General features: G+C 41.0%; 1 long non-coding RNA gene across 1 annotated transcript; it reads right to left on the bottom strand.

The window, feature by feature from the left end:
- Positions 1 to 1,039: 1,039 nt before the first annotated feature.
- LOC111972099 (uncharacterized) lies at positions 1,040 to 8,610 on the bottom strand. The gene is made up of 7 exons (XR_002878379.2): positions 8,463 to 8,610; positions 7,576 to 7,650; positions 7,303 to 7,483; positions 6,845 to 6,985; positions 6,599 to 6,717; positions 1,929 to 1,961; positions 1,040 to 1,509 (listed from the first exon to the last, which is right to left on the bottom strand). It is a non-coding gene; the product is annotated as an uncharacterized lncRNA (long non-coding RNA).
- Positions 8,611 to 20,075: the final 11,465 nt, after the last annotated feature.

Raw genomic sequence — 20,075 nt, 5'->3', positions numbered from 1 at the left:
CTAACACAGCGGTTGCATTAAGAACCAGTGTATCTTTCGTTTGCTATACAACATGTATTTTTTAGTAAAGTTTATGATGAGTTTTTTGTTTAGATTACATGACTGTCCAAAATTTCTCCGGACAAGTTGGTGCATTATGACTACGTATTCACAATGTTAAAACCACGATTTGTAGCTCTAAATATGCACATTTTCGAACAAAACATAAATGTATTGTATAACATTTACATTTAAGTCATTTAGCAGACGCTCTTATCCAGAGCGACTTACAAATTGAAAGTTCATACATATTCATCCTGGTCCCCCGTGGGGAATGAACCCACAACCCTGGCGTTGCAAGCGCCATGCTCTACCAACTGAGCCACACGGGACCACGTGATGTTATAAGACCGTCATCTGATGAAGTTGTTCAAAGGTTAGTGATTCATTTTATCTCTATTTGTGGTTTTGTGAAAGCTATGTTGGGCGGTGAATAAATGGCGTTGTGTGTTTGGCTATTGTGGTGAGCTAATATAAATTATATATGTGTTTTTCGCTGTAAAACATTTTAAAAATCGGAAATGATGGCTGGATTCACAAGATGTTTATCTTTCATTTGCTGTATTGGACTTGTGATTTCATGAAATTATATGTTCCCATGTGCGCGCTAGGCTAGGCTATGCTAGTCAGCTTTTTTGATGAGGAGGATCCCGGATCCGGGAGGGTGAATCGGTAGAGGTTTTAAGCAGGGCTCATACAGACATTGGCAAGTCAAATTCAATGACATTCAGGCACTTTTTCAAATTATTATTACATTCTAAAATGTATGAGAATAATGTGGACATCGCCTGACTAAATAGATTGGATGCATGCATGGCGATTCTTTTGTAGCCTATGTGGCCAACGCAGGCACACTTAATAAAGCGTTGAATAGCGGTAGCATTAATCTCACCATCTCCGTTTTTATAATGAGAAAGTGACCAAAAACTAGGTTCCTTGTTTATTGGAAGGATTTGAATGGAAAGCCAACATTAGATGTTGCCATCCTCAAGATCCGTACAAGGTTTTACTATAACAGAGTAGCTGCAACACCCTTTAATTGAAGCAGCAGGAAACAAAAACTGATCAAAAATGAAATCACAGATAATTAAAATGAAGCAGGAGGATTTATAAATTGGCTACACTTATTATAATAACTTTTCTAGCACCAGATTAAGATTCAGGTATGAGCCAGATGTAGACATGTCGAAGAAACAAAAGTGTATGTATAATACAGGGGCAGCCAAACGACAGGTCAAAGGCAGGCAGTGGTCAGTAATCCAGAGAAGGTGCAAAGGGTAAAGAACGGCAGGCAGTCTCAGGGTCAGGGCAGGCAGGGGTCAATAATCCAGTGAGGTGGGGCAAGGTATAGAATGGCAGGCAGGGTCAGGGCTGGCAGAAGGGTCAAAACCGGGAAAGACTAGGAAACAGGAGCAAGAAACAGACAGGAGCAGGGGTACAAACGCTGGTAGGTTTCACGAACAAAACGAACTGGCAACGGACAAACAGAGAACACAGGCATAAATACACAGGGGATAATAGGGAAGATGGGCGACACAAGCACAAAGACAGGTGAAACAGATCAGGGTTAAGGACATTTTCAAGGTAGGCCTATGCCAGCTCCAAATCCAAGTTCAAGTAGGYTACTTCAAGCCCATTATATTGTTTAAAATTGCAGGTCTAACATGGAAAACAAAATATATGTAATGTTGTTTCATTACCAGATCATATTGTGAATAAGCCCACAATGCTATGTAATGTGTTGTCAATATATCCAGAATAATTAATAAGGTTGGGTGTTGCACAATAATCCTACACCATTTTAATTTTAATAATCCTACACAATTGCACACAGAAGACTTGGTGTCCAATCTGAGGCACCAAAACAAATGAAAACCATAACTCATTACCTTGATGCTTCCTCTGTTAAATCAAGCAAGACCCTGTTGTAAATCAAGCAGACAACAACATATGATCAACATAACTACATCACTAAGGATATTATATTCAATGTGGATCCAGGCACAACTGTCTTCACCGGCATAACGAATGAGACATATATGGACATTCCTCCCAAACAGTTTTTTTCCCCCCAACACTTGGGCTGTTGATGCATCGCATGTGCTATCACAACAGCTGTTTGTCACTTGACTGTCATTCGGAATATTACTTCCTGGATCAGATGATGATGTGTGAAAATATCAGGGCATAACTAATCAGCTGGACACCACATACCATCCACCAAGTATTATGTATAATTATTGCAGAACCACATTAATTAATGACGCATCGTTTTAGGTTTTAAGTAGCAAGGTAAATTGACTTTCGGTTAGAAGCATTCGATTGTGCAATGCATACCTTATTTTGAATGTGTGTGCCCATGGAAACTGTTTTGACCCCCTAACATAAGGAGACACGAAATGTTACAGTTTTTTATTTGAACCTTTATTTAAACTAGGCAAGTCAGTTAAGAACAAATTCGTATTTACAATGACGGCCTACCCGGGGAACAGTGGGTTAATTGCTTTAATCAGCGGCAGAACGACAGATTTTTACCTTGTCAGCTCGGGGATTCGATCCCCAACACTCTAACCACTAGGCTACCTGCACTGCATTTCTGAGTGCTCTATAGAAAGAACTGTCTAATAGCTAGATCCAYGATTCTAACAGGGTCAAAATTAGATGTCTAATTTAACTGATTAATGCTTAATATATGATATAATGACAATTTACACTGCCATAATTGCAAGGACAGAGAAGTCATGTTTTATGTCACACGATTTTGGACAAATTGTTCAAGACACCAAGCATGATAAAAAGGTTTTAAATCAACTCGTGAGTTTTATTGAATATAGCTATGACCCCCTACTTATATGTTAAAGTAATGACATGAAAACAATTGGCATATTATTATCAWTGATTTATCAACAGCTGTAACAAGTTGTCCAGTGTAGGAACTCCTCACTGGTACACTAGTTTATAGAAAGACCCATAAATATTTTACATTCACTGAGTGTACAAAATCTCAGGAACACGAACACCTTCCTAAGATTGAGTTGCACCCTCTTTTGCCGTCAGAACAGCTTCAATTCATCAGAGCATAGACTCTACAAGGTGTCAAAAGCATTCCACAGGGATGCTGGCCCATGTTGACTCCAATGCTTCCCACAGTTGTGTCAAGTTGGCTGGATGTCCGTTGGATGGTGGACCATTCTTGATACACACGGGAAACTGATGAGTGTGAAAAACCCAGCAGTGTTGCAGTTCTTGACACACTCATACCGGTGCACCTGGCACCTACTACTATACCCCATTCAAAGGCACTTAAATCTTTACCCTCTGAATGGCACACATACACACTCCATGTCTCAATGGTCTCAAGGCTTAAAAATCATTCTTTGGCCTGTCTCCTCCCCTCCATCTACACTGGTTGAAGTGGATTTAACAAGGGACATCAATAAAGGATCATAGCTTTCACCTGGATTCACCTTCTCAGTCTATGGCATGGAAAGAGCAGGTGTTCCTAATGTTTTTTTACACTCAGTCCATTTTACATACATGGTAGGCTACTTTTATACACAGTAGGCCTATTACAAAACATAAATATATATTTTTGATATACACATTACCTTCCTTGCAAAAATGTATTTGTTGCTGCAAACTTCCTGCAAGTTTGTGGCAAATTGTCTGCAAACGAATGAATTTGCCACAAAATGTTGCCAGAAGTTAAAAATGTTTGCCACTAGTGGTGAATTTGCAGCAAACCTTTGGCAACAACAATATTAATTGCGACTAGTGGCAAACAGTTCACCAGTTTGTTTCTGGAAAACAATTCTCTCAAGATTATATTTGAATCTGTGCAAACCAGTGGCAACAATATATACTGCCACTAGGGGCAACCAGTTTACCAGAGGTTGTTTCTGGTGGGCACATCATTTCCAAGACCAGTAACTTTTGACGACCAGAGAGAAGAAAAATCTGATGGAAATGGAAACCAAGCAATCTACCTACCAAAGTTGTCCGGTGAGTGTCTAACTTATTGATTTAATTTCCTAATAAACTTTAAATTGTCATAGCTAATTGATGCCCGGTTAGCAATGTCATGTTTTATGGGATAGACAGAAACACGTTGTTGCTATATCAGTGTCAACCTATCAATGCCACTGACTGGCTACAGTAGTAGCTTGTTAAATAACGTTAGATATTTTTGCACTATTATTGTGATAGCTAGCTAGCTAACTAATGATTTACTGGACATTTTAAACCCTTATATTTTGAGGTGGTGACATTTGTGTCTTTTATTACCGCTAGCATGTCAATATGCTAGCGTCACCTTCAGTAGTATGTCAGTAAGCACAACAGGTAGCAACAATCTGACTTGACATCAAAGCAAAACTTCCCCTACCCATGATGTTGGAAGAGGCTGCATTAGAAAGAGGATGCGTTGACACCCTGGAAAGATAAGTTTGCGGTGCACTCACTCAAACACTTTTTTTTGGTGATAAATTGGTGTATTGTCTTCAAGCTGGCTAAATTAAGCAAATGCCTGTATTATTCTCATAACTGTAGTCAATACTAAATTCATGCTTTGTAACAATAAGACCTTTCATTGCTTTAAACTACGTTAGTAACTAGCTCATCTCGGTCATGTGTTGTTCCTTCACTCTTTCTTTCTAGTAGCAATCAGTTATCAGGCAAAAAGACAGATTGAGGCCTTCAATCAAACTGAGGACTGAGAAATATGCATGCACCAGGTCAATACATCTTGCATGCATTGAGATGAAAGTTATCAATAATTTGTTTAGGAAAATAATATGAATTTCCATATAGGCATAACAAAATGTTTGTTGCTTTTCTTCCACCCAAGACGTATACACCCGAGTCAGAAAGAAGTGACAACTAGTAGAAAAGTGGCTCTTGATAATGATGTCCAGATTGAAGATCAGAGTTTTAATCAATTGTATTGAGGCTTGACTGGAGGAAATCATTTCTGTGGCTCTCTAGAAACACACATTTTGGAGGTAGATTTGATAGGCCTAAGTCCCAGTATGCTAGCTACATTGTTTGTTCATATAGCATTTATACAAGGCAGATTTTTTCCCTGCTGAAAAATAGATAAAATGCCAGTTTCAGTGGGAAGCGTAGCAACATCCCACTGGGCAAAAACTGGTTGTATCAACGTTGTTTCCATGTCATTTTGACCCCCAAAAATCTATGTGATGACTTTGAATCAAAGTGGAAAACTGATTGGATTTGCAAAAAGTCATCAACGTAAGGGAATTTCACCTTYTTTTTTTTTACCCAACTTTGAACCTATATCCAATGACATGGTAATTTTTAGGGGGATTTCACATTGAATAAACATTTAGTTTACAACTCATGCAAATGTAAATCAAAACTAGATGTTGAACTGACGTCTGTGCCCAGTGGGATGCAGCCTAACCCCATTTTTCATATCCAGCTCATTAGCTGCTGAGTCAAATTTTTAAGACGCCAATAGAAAATGTTTTCAGTAGGCCTATCTTAATGTTGTTTTTGTTTTGTGTTTTCTGATTGTTTCAGTGCACGCATTCAGCAAGCTTTCGACAGGATTTCTACAGGGCCGCCGAGTAGGCTAGCGGTTAACAACGTTGTTCCAGTAACCAAAAGGTTGCTGGTTCAAATCCTCAGCTGAGTAATTGAAAAATTTGTTCATGTGAGCAATGTGCTTAACCTTAATGGTTCCTGTATATTGATCTGGATTAGAGCATCTGCTAAATGACTAAAATGTAATGTTCAGTCAAAAAGGCTATACTTCTTCCATTGGTTTAATGCTCATGTAAATTCTGAAGTTACCCCTTGAGAACTCCTGGATATTTCTCTCATGTAAATGTTGTAGCTACATAAAAATATTAAATTTACAATTTATTTGGGAAATATTCAGTTTTTGCTCTTTTCTTCATTAACACTGCATAATGTTTTTATTGTGAGATAGTTAAGAAAGTTGTTGGATTTATTTTGTATGTTAAGACATTGAATACATTTTGTTTAGTATGTTTAGTTTTCTATGTGAGAAGCAAGTACATTTAAAGTTATTTGTTATTTTGTTGATGTAGATAAGACATTTTGATGTTGTTAATACACTAAATAACCAAAAGGCTGATCTAATTTGCATATTCATAATGAGTTTGCAGCAAATTTGCAGCAAACAGTAGAATGTTCGCCACAAGTTTCCCAGAATAGTTTGCCAGAAGATCACAAGTCGGCCCAAATGTGCGCAACAGTTTGCCACAAAATTAAGTTGCATGTGAAAATATAAGCTTGCCGCAAATTGGCTGCAAATCGGCCAAAGATTTGCCACAACTCTTTGCCAGAAGCCTGTTTTTTTTGGTAATGGCTAGTTCTCTGGCCTTTTACTTTGATGAAGTAGGCTGGGCTAGAAAATAGGTATATGATCTGAGTCATTAAATGTAAGGGGAAATGAGATGATCATTTTTAAAGGGGAACTGCCCCTGCTGATTTGGCCTCGTTTTTTGGCTTGTTCCTCAAGAAATGTTGCAAATACTGGACATTTCTGCTGTACTGTATTATTAGTAATCACCTTCAGTCCCACATTGTCGATGTGTTGAGTGCCAGGTCTCTCACCATTCAGAGATGTCAAAATCAAACCTGTCGGTCGGGACTCCATCATATCTTCTTGCAAGTCTCCAAGTGCTGGCTCTGTTAGATGCATCCGTGAACATATACACACAGTCACTATTCTATTACCAATGGCAGTCGGGATAGGTGATATCTGACAAACAAACATATACTATGTTGAAGTTTGAACAGGTCAGACTAAACCTACTTAATTCTGTTCTCCCCATCGATGACTGTTGGTGAGCAGGCAAGAGGTGAGGCTGGAGGTGAGGTCTTTGCCAGAGCCCCATTGATGGCCATAGCAACGTACCCTCAAAGATACTGGTCTGTGATATGGTCAGTCTTGAATCTGGGTGGGGGGTGGTTCCACAGGTGACACACACACATGCACACACAAACACAAACACAGAGCACTGATTACATTATCAATGGGGGTTATGATTAGCCTGATGGAACCAACCTGATTGCTGCATTCACCTTTCTATTTCACTTTATGATATTTGATATTCTATTTCACCATTCTATTTCACTTTATGATATTTGATATTCTATTTCACCATTCTATTTCACTTTATGATATTTGAAGTGAAATAGAATGGTGAACACAGCGATTAGGCTGGGTATTGTTTTAATACAACTTTTCACATTTCACATAGCGCTAATTACCTGTTGTTGTTAATGAAGTTATCAGTGCCACCAGGGCAGTATCTAGGGTCACTATCAGAGGCCTCATGATGGTGTGTTCTTTTCATAGGAGTCGAGGGAGACTCTGGCAACAATGGAGGAGGTGTCACAAGGGTACTTGTGTCGCATGACACACTTTTAGTAGGAGGTCTTGCCCGACAAGCTTTGAAAATAGCAAGTGAATGGTGAATAAAATTATTTTTGGAGGTCACTAAACCATTGCAATTACATTGCTGGACATGTTATGATATCCACCTTTGCTCCTTCTGGTAGTTACCGGCATCCGTTCATGACCAGGGGATCTGTCTGGCACCCAACTGTGTACTTTGTCTAACAGAAAAACAGGGTCAATGATTGTCATCATCCCTCAATTATAAAAATAGATCAAGAAATAACGTAATCTTGTTTGGAAGCTAATTCTATCTTTACAGATGTAGACTAACTGGCTCCAGATTGGATTAGATTCAGGCCGGTGACACTGTTACACTATGCAACCAACTGTGACATGTTTTGCTATGGTCCTGGGTTGGGTTGGGTTTGTTGCTGCTAGTTAGTACACTGTTGTTGTCAGACATGAGTTAACTAATGCCACCAAAACTGCATCCAATATTTATTTGAGCCCTAGAGATGGGATGCACATTTGGAGGCTAATGTGGCTGTTTCGTCTAAATTTACACTAACTTATAGTGTCATGGAAATATGATGACATTGCTATAGTACGCTAATAATTAGTAGGAAACAACTCAAATTTACTTTAGAAAGATGTTTCCATTACTGTTACTAGCTACGTTTGTCAAAACTAGCTAGCAAAGATAATGTTAGCTAGCTAAAATATGGTGGTCTCCTCAATCTTAGTTAACTGGCTAAAGTTATGCTGCATCTGAAGTCAATCTGGCCATATCACAATCATGACAAAAGGTTTTCCTACTAATTATTTGGCTTCTTTTGAAATGTTATTTTTTTCCCAAGCCAAATCCGAGTTGAATTGAGGTAGGCTAACGTTAGCCAGCTAGGTAGTTAGCTAGCTAGTTAGGTATGTAAGTTGCTAGCTACTAGCATCAGCTATACTAGCGACGATAGTGATAATGATTATCAAAATATACATAACCAGCAGTCTATGGTCTAGTTACCAGTATACTCACCAGTGGAGGCTGCTGATGGGAGTACGGCTCATAATAATGGTTGTAACGGAGCGAATGGCATCAAACCATGTTACAATTGGCACATTCATCCCTCCACCTCTCCCCTGTAACTATTCCCCAGGTCATTGCGGTAAATGAGAATGTGTTCTCAGTCAATTTACCTGGTAAAATAAGGGTAAAAAAAACGTGTTTGATGTATTTTATACCATTCCACCTATTCCACTCCAGCCATTACCACAAGCCCCTCCTTACCAATTAAGGTGCCACCAACCTCCTGTGGTACTCACCACCATTTGGGACCAACAAACTCCAACCATCTATTCTGCATGGTAGGGTACTAGGGTCCTTCGGTAGGGCATGCAAACCATAGTTGGCTGTGGTCAATCCATACAGAGTTTGTCAATCTCAAATGGCCATGATCCTGTTGAACATGATGAAACAACGGTGTCCCAATTCAGTGAAGCGAAGTGGGTGGACGGGCGATTTGCACGCGGAGCTTGGCAAAAGAGCACATGAATTGTTGACGACATTGTAATCCAAAACCAACTTTAATTTACTCGTTGTGAAGCACTCAAGTTCCAAACTCAGTTTTAGATGTGATTAGGCTTATCCTATTTACACTTTGTAGTCAATTTTGACACGAGAATTAATTTTTACTCATATCGATGCCATATAGGGCGTTTTCAAAGGGATAGGTTTGTTTTTAGGGGCAGTTGCTCTTTAATAGTGGAATAAATTGTGATTATTGGACAGAGAGAGATGTCCATCAAGTTATCAGTGTTTTCTGTAATGAACTGAAAAATAAAGTCATCGTAAACATCTAAGTTACTGCTTACACTCTGAAAAGTAGGTTCCTGGAGTTCTTCAAATTTAGGAGTTCTTCAAATTGAAACTTTGGGGGAACCCTAACCCTTATAAGTTCTTCAAAGAACCACTTTTAATGGATCCTCAAATAACCTTTTGAAGAACCTTTTGGAGTAAATTTTTTGAACTACCCCTTCCCCCCTCCCCTATTATTATTATTAATAATAACAATAATACGCATAACAATAACAACATATTTTAGTTGCCAGCCTTTATTATGATTTTAGTGGCAAAGCAGAATTAAAAATCCAAATATGAGGTAAACTCCCAGCAGAGCCCCAAGTCCAATAGTAATATCCGCTGGCGTGTTGATTTTCTCTGTATCCATAGCCAGAATGATTTTTGCAGTGAATGGTGATCAAACAGGTTTCCTGTCATATTCATCAGAGGTGTAGGGAGGGTGACGTCTGTGAATCCAAAAGATACTAATTATACAGATGATTAACAAAACATGCACAAGACAGTATTCATACCTTGGTTTTTGTGGTTAATGTGAATGAAAATAACAGTTTTGATAATGGTTATCATACAYATACCTTGTCCATAATGTAGAGGCCTATGGGATATTCATTGAAGAGGTAAGGGAGGATGGTAAATATGATCTGCTTAACATACCAATACCAATAGACATAGAGTTGAAGTCGGAAGTTTACATACAAATTAGTCAAATACATTTAAACTCWGTTTTTCACAATTCCTGACATTTATTCCTAGTATAAATTCCCTGTCTTAGGTCAGTTAGGATCGCCACTTTATTTTAAGAATGTGAAATGTTAGAATAATAGTACAGAGAATTATTTATTTCAGCTTTTATTTCTTTCATCAAATTCCCAGTGGGTCAATTTAGTATTTTTTAGCATTGCCTTTAAATTGTTTAACTTGGGTCAAACATTTCAGGTAGGCTTCCACAAGCTTCCCACAATAAGTTGAGCGAATTTTGTCCCATTCCCCCTGACAGAGCTGGTGTAACTGAGTCAGGTTTGTAGGCCTCCTTGCTCGCACACGCTTTTTCAGTTCTGCCCACACATTTTCTGTAGGATTGAGGTCAGGGCTTTGTGATGGCCACTCCAATACATTGACTTTGTTGTTCTTAAGCCATTTTGCCACAACTTTGGAAGTATGCTTGGGTCATTGTCCATTTGGAAGACCCATTTGCGACCAAGCTTTAACTTCCTGACTGATGTCTTGAGATGTTGCNCACAACTTTGGAAGTATGCTTGGGTCATTGTCCATTTGGAAGACCCATTTGCGACCAAGCTTTAACTTCCTGACTGATGTCTTGAGATGTTGCTTCAATATATCCACATAATGTTCCTGCCTAATGATGCCATCTCTTTTGTGAAGTGCACCAGTCCCTCCTGCAGCAAAGCACAACATGATGCTGCCACCCCCGTGCTTCACGGTTGGGATGGTGTTCTTCGGCTTGCAAGCATCCCCCTTTTTCCTCCAAACATAACGATGGTCATTATGGCCAAACAGTTCTATTTTTGTTTCATCAGACCAGAGGACATTTCTCCAAAAAGTACAACATGCAGTTGCAAACCGTAGTCTGTCTTTTTTATGGCGGTTTTTGAGCAGCGCTTCTTCCTTGCTGAGCGGCCTTTCGGGTTATGTCAATATATGACTTGTTTTACTGTGGATATAGATACTTTTGTACCTGTTTCCTCCAGCATCTTCACAAGGGCATTTGCTGTTGTTCTGGGATTGATTTGCACTTTCGCACCAAAGTACGTTCATCTCTAGGACACAGAAACGCGTCTCCTTCCTGAGCGGTATGACAGCTGCGTGGTCCCATGGTGTTTATACTTGCGTACTATTGTTTGTACAGATGAACGTGGTACCTTCAGGCATTTGGAAATTGCTCCCAAGGATGAACCAGACTTGTGGAGGTCTACAATTTTCTTTCTGAGGTCTAGGCTGATTTCTTTTGATTTTCCCATGATGTCAAGCAAAGAGGCACTGAGTTTGAAGGTAAGCCTTGAAATACATCCACAGGGACACCTGCAATTGACTCAAATTATTTCAATTAGCCTATCAGAAGCTTCTAAAGCCTTGACATAATTTTCTGGAATTTTCCAAGCTTTTTAAAGGCACAGTCAACTCAGTGTATGTAAACTTCTGACCCACTGGAATTGTGATACAGTGAATTATAAGTGAAATAATCTGTCTATAAACAATTGTTGGAAAAATGACTTGTGTCATGAACAAAGTAGATGTCCTAACCGACTTGCCAAAACTATAATTTGTTAACAAAAAATGTGTGGAGTGGTTGAAAAACGAGTTTTAATGACTCCAACCTAAGTGTACGTAAACTTCCGACTGCAACTGTACCTTTGTATGCCTCCTCATCTGTATACCTGCAGACACAGACACAAAAGTTAGCAGTTCAGTCATCTGCACCCAATACAGCTAGCCTTCAACATATTATTTTAGCCTACATATTCTTAGATCTTTGTTGATTTATAGCCATTGAATTGAATTTAGATCATACAAGGGACAAACCTTAAATTGAGGAGATCTGGCCAAGAACCCTAAGGTTCTTCTAAGAACTTTGAGGATCTTCGAAGAACCCTTGTTGAACCCCTAATTTTTTAGAGTGTACCCTGACCCTGGCCTCAACAACATGCCTAGAATACCTTTCGGATGAGACAAGTGGTCAAAGAGATGGAAAACTCAGAGGTCCATTGCAAGCATGTCTAGTCAGTATGGGGTGTACATCAAGCCTTATCCAGTTTATTTTTGCATCGAGGCTTGTTTATTGGTTTAACATCCGGATGACTAAATCGGACAAACTCCATCAAGTCTCGAGCACTTTCCTGCCGTGGGCTGGCAGGTGTGTTCATCGGGTGCCCTCGTGAAACCCCAGACCTCAAACTTGTATAAATATAGTAGCACATTGCAGGAGGATGCGGGGATCCGAGGGGAGTGGAGCGAAACGTGCCTGGGAGAATGTAAACAAAGTTGTCAATTCATGAAGTCAGCTACAGTATAGAGGCTTCGATCTAGATTGTGAACGAGGTTTACCACAATCTCAATACATTTTCCCTGACATAATAGGAAATGTTCAGGCTACTTATCTGTGTATATGCAGGAGGATAAAAATAGCCTATATGTTTATTTTAAGAATAGGCCTATTGGTTAGGCTTTTGGTTCTGATATGTTTCATGTCTAAAATAATAATGCAACAGCAGCACAACAAAGTACATGACAGGATAGAAATACATACTTTGAATATAAGATAATACCTGTAAGGGCAGCCAGAGCCCCACCACTTGATTTGAAACATTGGAGTTCCATTTGGGGTTAAGATAGGGTCAGACAGTTGTACTAAGCTCATAAAGCATTTACAGCCCATTCTTCAATAAACAATGGGTTATTATGGGTTATTATTAATTGAAATAGGTTATTGAAATAACCCTCTTACGGATTATGGCTTTGTTAGACTGTGATGCACCCAATTCACTCACACTGTTCTATATCTAGGTTCTATCGTACGGTTCTAACTTCAAATGTTCTCTCCAGGTGTCAGAAGGGAAAACCATCAGCTGCCAGGAAATGGGTGCTTTTGGAACTGTTTATTGGTGTAAGAAGAAAAATATGACCAGCATGTCTATGCTTAGATGAAACCCACTCATGGTAGTGATTCTGTGTTATGTGGCACACTGAGGTCTAAGTGAAAGAAGACGTCTCTATGGTAACAACATGCTCCTGCATCTGGGGTAACTCCTCGTCCCAACGGACCAATGAATCTCCAAGCGCTCTGATATTTCACGTCCACACTTCCTTACGTTCTATTCTCTCCATCCTCCTATTCAAGCTCAGTCCTCAGACAATTCATCTCTCTCAACTCTACCCTGAAATGACTTGCTTTTTTAAAAGCCTATGTCCATTTACACGTCTTTTGGCTGGACTGTAGGCCAGAGGTGGTCACAAGTCACAAGGTCCGAGTCTCAAGTTGAGTCCCAAGTAGAACGGGTCAAGTCTCGAAGTCAAGTTCAAGTCGTGCATTCTAAGAACAGGTCAAAGTCGAGTCTAGTGACAAGTTTTTTCAAGTCAAGTAAAAAATGTATCTATACATGCAATGACTGCTAACCTTTGTCTATTTATTGAGGCTAGCAGACAGCCTTCATTTTGTCTACAACACATTCTTTTTCTTTTTTTAACTAGGCAAGTCAGTTAAGAACAAGTTTTTATTTACAATGACGGCCTACCCCTGGAAACTCAGGCGACGCTGGGCCAATTGTGCGCCGCCCTATGGGACTCCAAATCATGGCCGGATGTGAACCAGGGACTGTAATGACACCTTTTAGCACAGACCGCTGTGCCACTCGGTAGCCCTGAGATTTTGATCATGTAATTGTAAAATAGACCTTGTAACTGTCTTAAGGGCATGAAATCAGCAGAAGGCAAAGCAGGTTGATGTGGTCAGAGTGTAGATTTATTTACAGGTCTTGGCGATTTAATGGTAAAAGCCCCATATCATACAAAATATACAAGTAGATTTATCTGAATGGACACAGGTAGAGGGCAAGACTGTACAGCCTCCCCTTGAGAAAACAAATGTAATCTGTCTAACAGGAGCTCAAGATGGTACATACTGTATAAGCACTTGGCCCCTCCCAGGACCATACAATTACCCAATTGGCATTTACAACCAATAATCAAATCAAAGTTTATTTGTCACGTGCGCCGAATACAACAGGTGTAAACCTAACAGTGAAATGCTTACTTACAGGCTCTAACCAATAGTGCAAAAAAGGTATTGGGGGAACAATAGGTAAGTAAAGAAATAAAAGCAACAGTAGAAATACAGGCTATATACAGTAGCGAGGCTATAAAAGTAGCCAGGCTACATACAGACACCGGTTAGTCAGGCTGATTGAGGTAGTATGTACATGTAGATATGGTTAAAGTGACTATGCATATATATGAACAGAGAGTAGCGGTAGCGTAGAACCAATAAACTGGTTCTACAATGTAAAAGGCCATTTCCACATCCATTGTTACATTGGTACACTTGTCTGAATCAAACTTAATGATTATTAATGATATTCCATCACCATTCATACCTGGAACAATCATTTTCTCTTATTCAACACACTGACTCCAAACCGTGGTGCGCAGGCCATCTAGCCTATTTCTATGTGCACTGAGGCGCAAATGCTGCTATTATGCACAACCAGAATGACAGAGACATAGGACACGGAACTCCGACCTAACCTGAGAAATATCAACAAAGGAAACCATACATTGAATTAAATAAAAAATAACTTCTACATGAGTCTTGTGGACGTTCATGTGCACACTAAACATCGCGCCCTCTCAGRTGGTAAGAAATGGTAGGCTAAATGAAAATGTATAGTATGAAACAGAAATGTTTAAGTGTTGCAATAAACGGTACATGTATAGAATGATGAAATGCTAGCAATTATTGTAGGATTAGATGGGATATAGAATTGTGCATTTAAATGTGTGAAAGCAACAGCAAACATTTCAACAAGAGAACAAAGCGCTCTCTGCTGGCGGGAGTTTGGAGGTCGCAAGTGGAGAGAGGCACCTATGGTGCTTCCTCGCCACAGTGATAATTCATTTTAACAACAAATTCCAAATGCAAGCTTTGTAAGTAAACTTCAAGTAATTTTGACGTACCAAAAGACCAGTAGGCCCAATTGTTGCTTGATGCCCCATTGCTGGTGAGCTTGCAAAGTAAACAGGTATTATTCTTGATCACCAAACTACACTACACTATATATACAAAGTATGTGGCCACCCTTTCGAATTAGTGAATTTAACTATTTCAGCCACACCCGTTGCTGACAGGTATGTAAAATCGAGCAAACAGCCATGCGATCTCCGTAGACAAACATTGGCAGTGGAATGGCCTTACTGAAGAGCTCAGTGACTTTCAACGTGGCACCGTCATAGGATGCCACCTTTCCAACAAGTCAGTTTGTCAAATTTCTGCCCGCTAGACTGCCCGTTAACTGTAAGTGCCAGTATTGTGAAGGCTGACAACGTCTGAAGGGCAACAACAACGGCTCAGCCGTGAAGTGTAGGCCACACAAGCCTCACAGAATGGCGACGGCCAAAATGCAACAAAAAAAAAATATGTCCTCGGGTTGCAACACTCACTACCAAATCAAATCAAGTTATTTTATATAGCCCTTTGTACATCAGCTAATATCTCGAAGTGCTGTACAGAAACCCAGCCTAAAACCCCAAACAGCAAGCAATGCAGTGTAGAAGCACGGTGGCTAGGAAAACTCCCCTAGAAAGGCCAAACCTAGGAAGAAACCTAGAGAGGAACCGAGCCTGAAGGTGGCCAGTCCTCTTCTGGCTGCCGGTGTGAGATATAACAGAACATGGCCAGACGTTCAATGTTCATAAATGACCAGCATGGTCAAATAATAATAATCACAATAGTTATCGAGGGTGTAGCAAGTCAGCACCTCAGGAGTAAATGTCAGTTGGCTTTCATAGCCGATCATTAAGAGTATCTCTAACCGCTCCTCGGTCTCTAGAGAGTTGAAAACAGCAGGTCTGGGACAGGTAGCACGTCCGGTGGACAGGACAGGGTTCCATAGCCGCAGGCAGAACAGTGAAACTGACAAACCAGCAAGCCAAACGCTGAAGTCAAGGAGCTGTGCCGAGAGTGCGTCTACGAATGGTCTGCTGGGACAGCAAGGAAGTCTCATGCCCGGAGTCCTACGCATGCACGGCTCACGTCCATCGAGAGAGAGAAAGAAAGAGAGAAGGAGAAATTAGAGAGACATACTTAAATTCACACAGGACACCGATAAGACAGGAGAAGTACTCCAGATATAACCAACTGACCCTAGCCCCCGACACATAAACTACTGCAGCATAAATCTGGAGCGCGAGACAGGAGGGTCAGGAGACACTGTGCCCCATCCCTGATACCCCGGACAGGGCCAAACAGAAAGGATATAACCCCACCACTTTGCAAAGCACAGCCCCCGCACCACTAGAGAATCTTCAACTACCAACTTACAATCCTGAGACAAGGCCGAGTATACCGCACAAAGATCTCCACCACAGCACAAACCAAGGGGGGCGCCAACCCAGACAGGAAGATCACGTCAGTAACTCAACCCACTCAAGTGACGCACCCCTCCTAGGGACGGCATGAAAGAGCACCAGTAAGCCAGTGACTCAGCCCCTGTAATAGGGTTAGAGGCAGAAATCGCAGTGGAGAGAGGGAAACCGGCCAGGCAGAGACAGCAAGGAAGGTTCGTTGCCCAGAGCCTTTCCGTTCACCTTCACACTCCTGGGCCAGACTACACTCAATCATATGACCTACTGAAGAGATAAGTCTTCAGTAAAGACTTAAAGTTGAGACCGAGTCTGCATCTCTCACATGGTAGGCAGACCATTCCATAAAAATGGAGATCTATAGAGAAAGCCCTGACTCCAGCTGTTTGCTTAGAAATTTAGGGACAATTAGGAGGCCTGCGTCTTGTGACCGTAGCGTACGTGTAGGATGTACGGCAGGACCAACTCGGAAAGATAGGTAGAGCAAGCCCATTAACGCTTTATAGGTTAACAGTAAAACCTTGAAATCAGCCCTTGCCTTAACAGGAACCAGTGTAGGGAAGCTAGCACTGAGTAATATGATCAAATTTCTTGTGCTAGTCAGGATTCTAGCAGCCGTATTTAGCACTAACTGAAGTTTATTTAGTGCTTTATCCGGTAGCCGGAAAGTAAAGCATTGCAGTAGTCTAACCTAGAAGTAACAAAAGCATGGATACATTTTCTGCATCATTTTTACAGAAAATTTCTGATTTTGCAATGTTACATAGATGGAAAAAAGCTGTCCTTGAAACAATCTTGATATGTTCGTCAAAAGAGAAGATCAGGGTCCAGAGTAACGCCGAGGCCTTCACAGTTTTATTGAACGACTTTACAACCATCAAGATTAATTGTCAGATTTAACAGAAGATCTCTTTGTTTCTTGGGACCTAGAACAAGCATCTCTGTTTTGTCCGAGTTTAAAAGTAGAAAGTTTTCAGCCATCCACTTCCTTATGTCTGAAACACAGGCTTCTAGCGAGGGCAATTTTGGGGCTTCACCATGTTTCATTGAAATGTACAGCTGTGTGTCATCCGCATAGCAGTGAAAGTTAACATTATGTTTTCGAATGACATCCCCAAGAGGTAAAATATATAGTGAAAACAATAGTGGTCCTAAAACGGAACCTTGAGGAACACCGAAATGCGTTCCAAACTGCTACCGCGTTCCGAACTGCCTCTGGAAACAATGTCAGTACAAGAACTGTTCGTCATGAGCTTCATGAAATGGGTTTCCATGGCCGAGCAGCTGCACACAAGCCTAAGATCACCATACACAATGCCAAGCGTCGGCTGGAGTGGTGTAAAGCTCTTTAGACTCTGGAGCAGTGGAAACGCGTTCTCTGGAGTGATGAATCACACTTCACCATCTGGCAGTCCGACGGACAAATCTGGGTTTGGAACGCTACCTGCCCGAATGCATAGTGCCAACTGTAAAGTTTGGTGGAGGAGGAATAATGGTCTGGGGCTGTTTTACATGGTTAGGGATAGGCCACTTAGTTCCAGTGAAGATAAATCTTAATGCTACAGCATACAATGACATTCTAGACCATTCTGTGCTTCCAACTTTGTGGCAACAGTTTGGGGAAGGCCCTTTCCTGTTTCAGCATGACAATGCACCTGTGCACAAAGCGTGGACCATACAGAAATGGTTTGTCAAGATCGGTGTGGAAGAACTTGACTGGCCTGCACAGAGCTTTGAACTCAACCCGATCCAACGCCTTTGGGATGAATTGGCCTCACTAATGCTCGTGCCTGAATGAAAAGCAATGTCCCAACATCTAGTGGAAAGCCTTCCCAGAAAAGTGGAGGCTGTTATCGCAGTAAAGGGAGGACCTACTCCATATTAATGCCCAGGATTTTGGAATGAGATGTTCGACGAGCAGGTGTCCACATACTTTTGGTCATGTAGTGTATTTTTGGAGCTGCATATTTACCTATTATGGCAATCCTCTCTCCCTACAATTTGACGTTTGCGCTGCACCCGATCCGATAGCTGTACAGCAAATCAGCAATCTGATTGCTAGCTCACGCAACCTGTGTTGATTGACAGTTTACAGGTCCAATCAGTGGGCAAAGTGTGCGTTTCACTAGCCAAACTGTTGCACGTTTCTTTTGCAAGGGCGATGCTGCGGCTACTGTTTCTGGCTGCATGGAGTAATCCAGTTGAGAGTCTGTGCTACAAAATGAGTATCAAAACGTTACAAAACCTGGCCAGATCATTTTAAATGATCGTTATCAAGTCAAAGTCGAGTCCCGAGTCTTGAGACTCCAAGTCGAGTCTCAATTTATTTTATTTTCTATCAAGTCGCGTCTCAGGTCATCAAATTGGTGACTGGAGTCAGACTTGATTCCAAGTTATGTGACTGCTGTAGGCCCAAAACTCACTCCTGGACCATCAGTGACAGACAATCTTACAGACTGTGGCTTTAATAGGAAACCAAGAAAGTGTGTGCCTAGGAAATGAAATGCATAAAAGCTTTTACATTTTTTTATTAAAACTCTTTCTAAACTTACAATATTACAAATGGAAAACATTTCATGAGCAACTCATAAGTTAAGTTAAATACATTTGATTAAAATCATTTCATTCATAAACAACAGTCCCAAATACCTCAAGTAACTTTAAGAGGTGAGAAATAAAGGGCCATTTGATGAAGCAGAAGCTGACTCCCAACCCGACCTACCCGGTACCCAGTCGCTCTATACGTCTCTTCAATAGCTGTGAAACGTTAGTTAAATACCTCACCTGCTTTTGTCATTATCATTCCTCTTCACAGGGCTGCCACACTGCTTTAACCTGGGAGCTAATAACTCAGAGTGGTGTGTGGGGAAAGTATGCTTTACAATATGACTCGGGCCCTTTGCTGACGGGGCCAAACGGCAGGGGGCCCATTTGAAGCATTTTCAGATGAGCATTGGGACCTTCAATAATTTCCTCTTCGGATTGAACAGCTCTCCTGGTGCCCAGCACAAACACGCTAAGCAGAGAGTCTAGATAAACAGAGACGCTTTAAGTATTTTCTAGGTGTTAAGAGCTAAGGGGGCTGTAGTCAATTGTAGCCGTCGTGGCTAATCTCGACTGGATAGAGAAATGTCATATTAGCATGTCTATACAGCCATACCTTTACTCAGTGTTATTTTATTGGTGTGTTAATTGAGCTCCACAAAAGTTACTTTTATTGTGCTTTAGACAATGCACAAGGCCACTCAACTCCTTATACTAGACCTAAGGATTTGGGCCTGGGGTGTAAGCTAGGTGAGATGTAGGGAGCAGGGACGGACAGTTTACTGTAAGTGTCGCCTCAGTGTTGACATCTGCTGATGACAACCCCATCGTCACCCCCTCGTTTTAACCAATCAGCAAAGCAAACAGGTCCCATGTTTGCCTTTGGTTTTTGGTTTGGTCATCTCCCCTCCAGCCCAATCCAGGCCAGCCTTAGCCTTTCAGGCCACCTGGGTACTGTGGACATAAACAGGACGCTGTGAACCTGGGCCCAGCAGCTAGGCTTACCTTGCTAACCTTGGCACCACGGTCACAAGTGCAATGCTAATCACGCTAGCTGTGTTTGTGCAGGAGGCAGTGGAGTGACCTTCCCCCCTGTCAGCACCCTACTGACCGTTCCTTCTCCATTCCCTCTCTCACCTATTTACTTAATTC

Source organism: Salvelinus sp. IW2-2015, linkage group LG2 (genome assembly GCF_002910315.2).
Source record: "Salvelinus sp. IW2-2015 linkage group LG2, ASM291031v2, whole genome shotgun sequence".
NCBI classification, from domain to species: domain Eukaryota; kingdom Metazoa; phylum Chordata; class Actinopteri; order Salmoniformes; family Salmonidae; genus Salvelinus; species Salvelinus sp. IW2-2015.
This window is presented reverse-complemented; position numbering and strand designations above follow the sequence as displayed.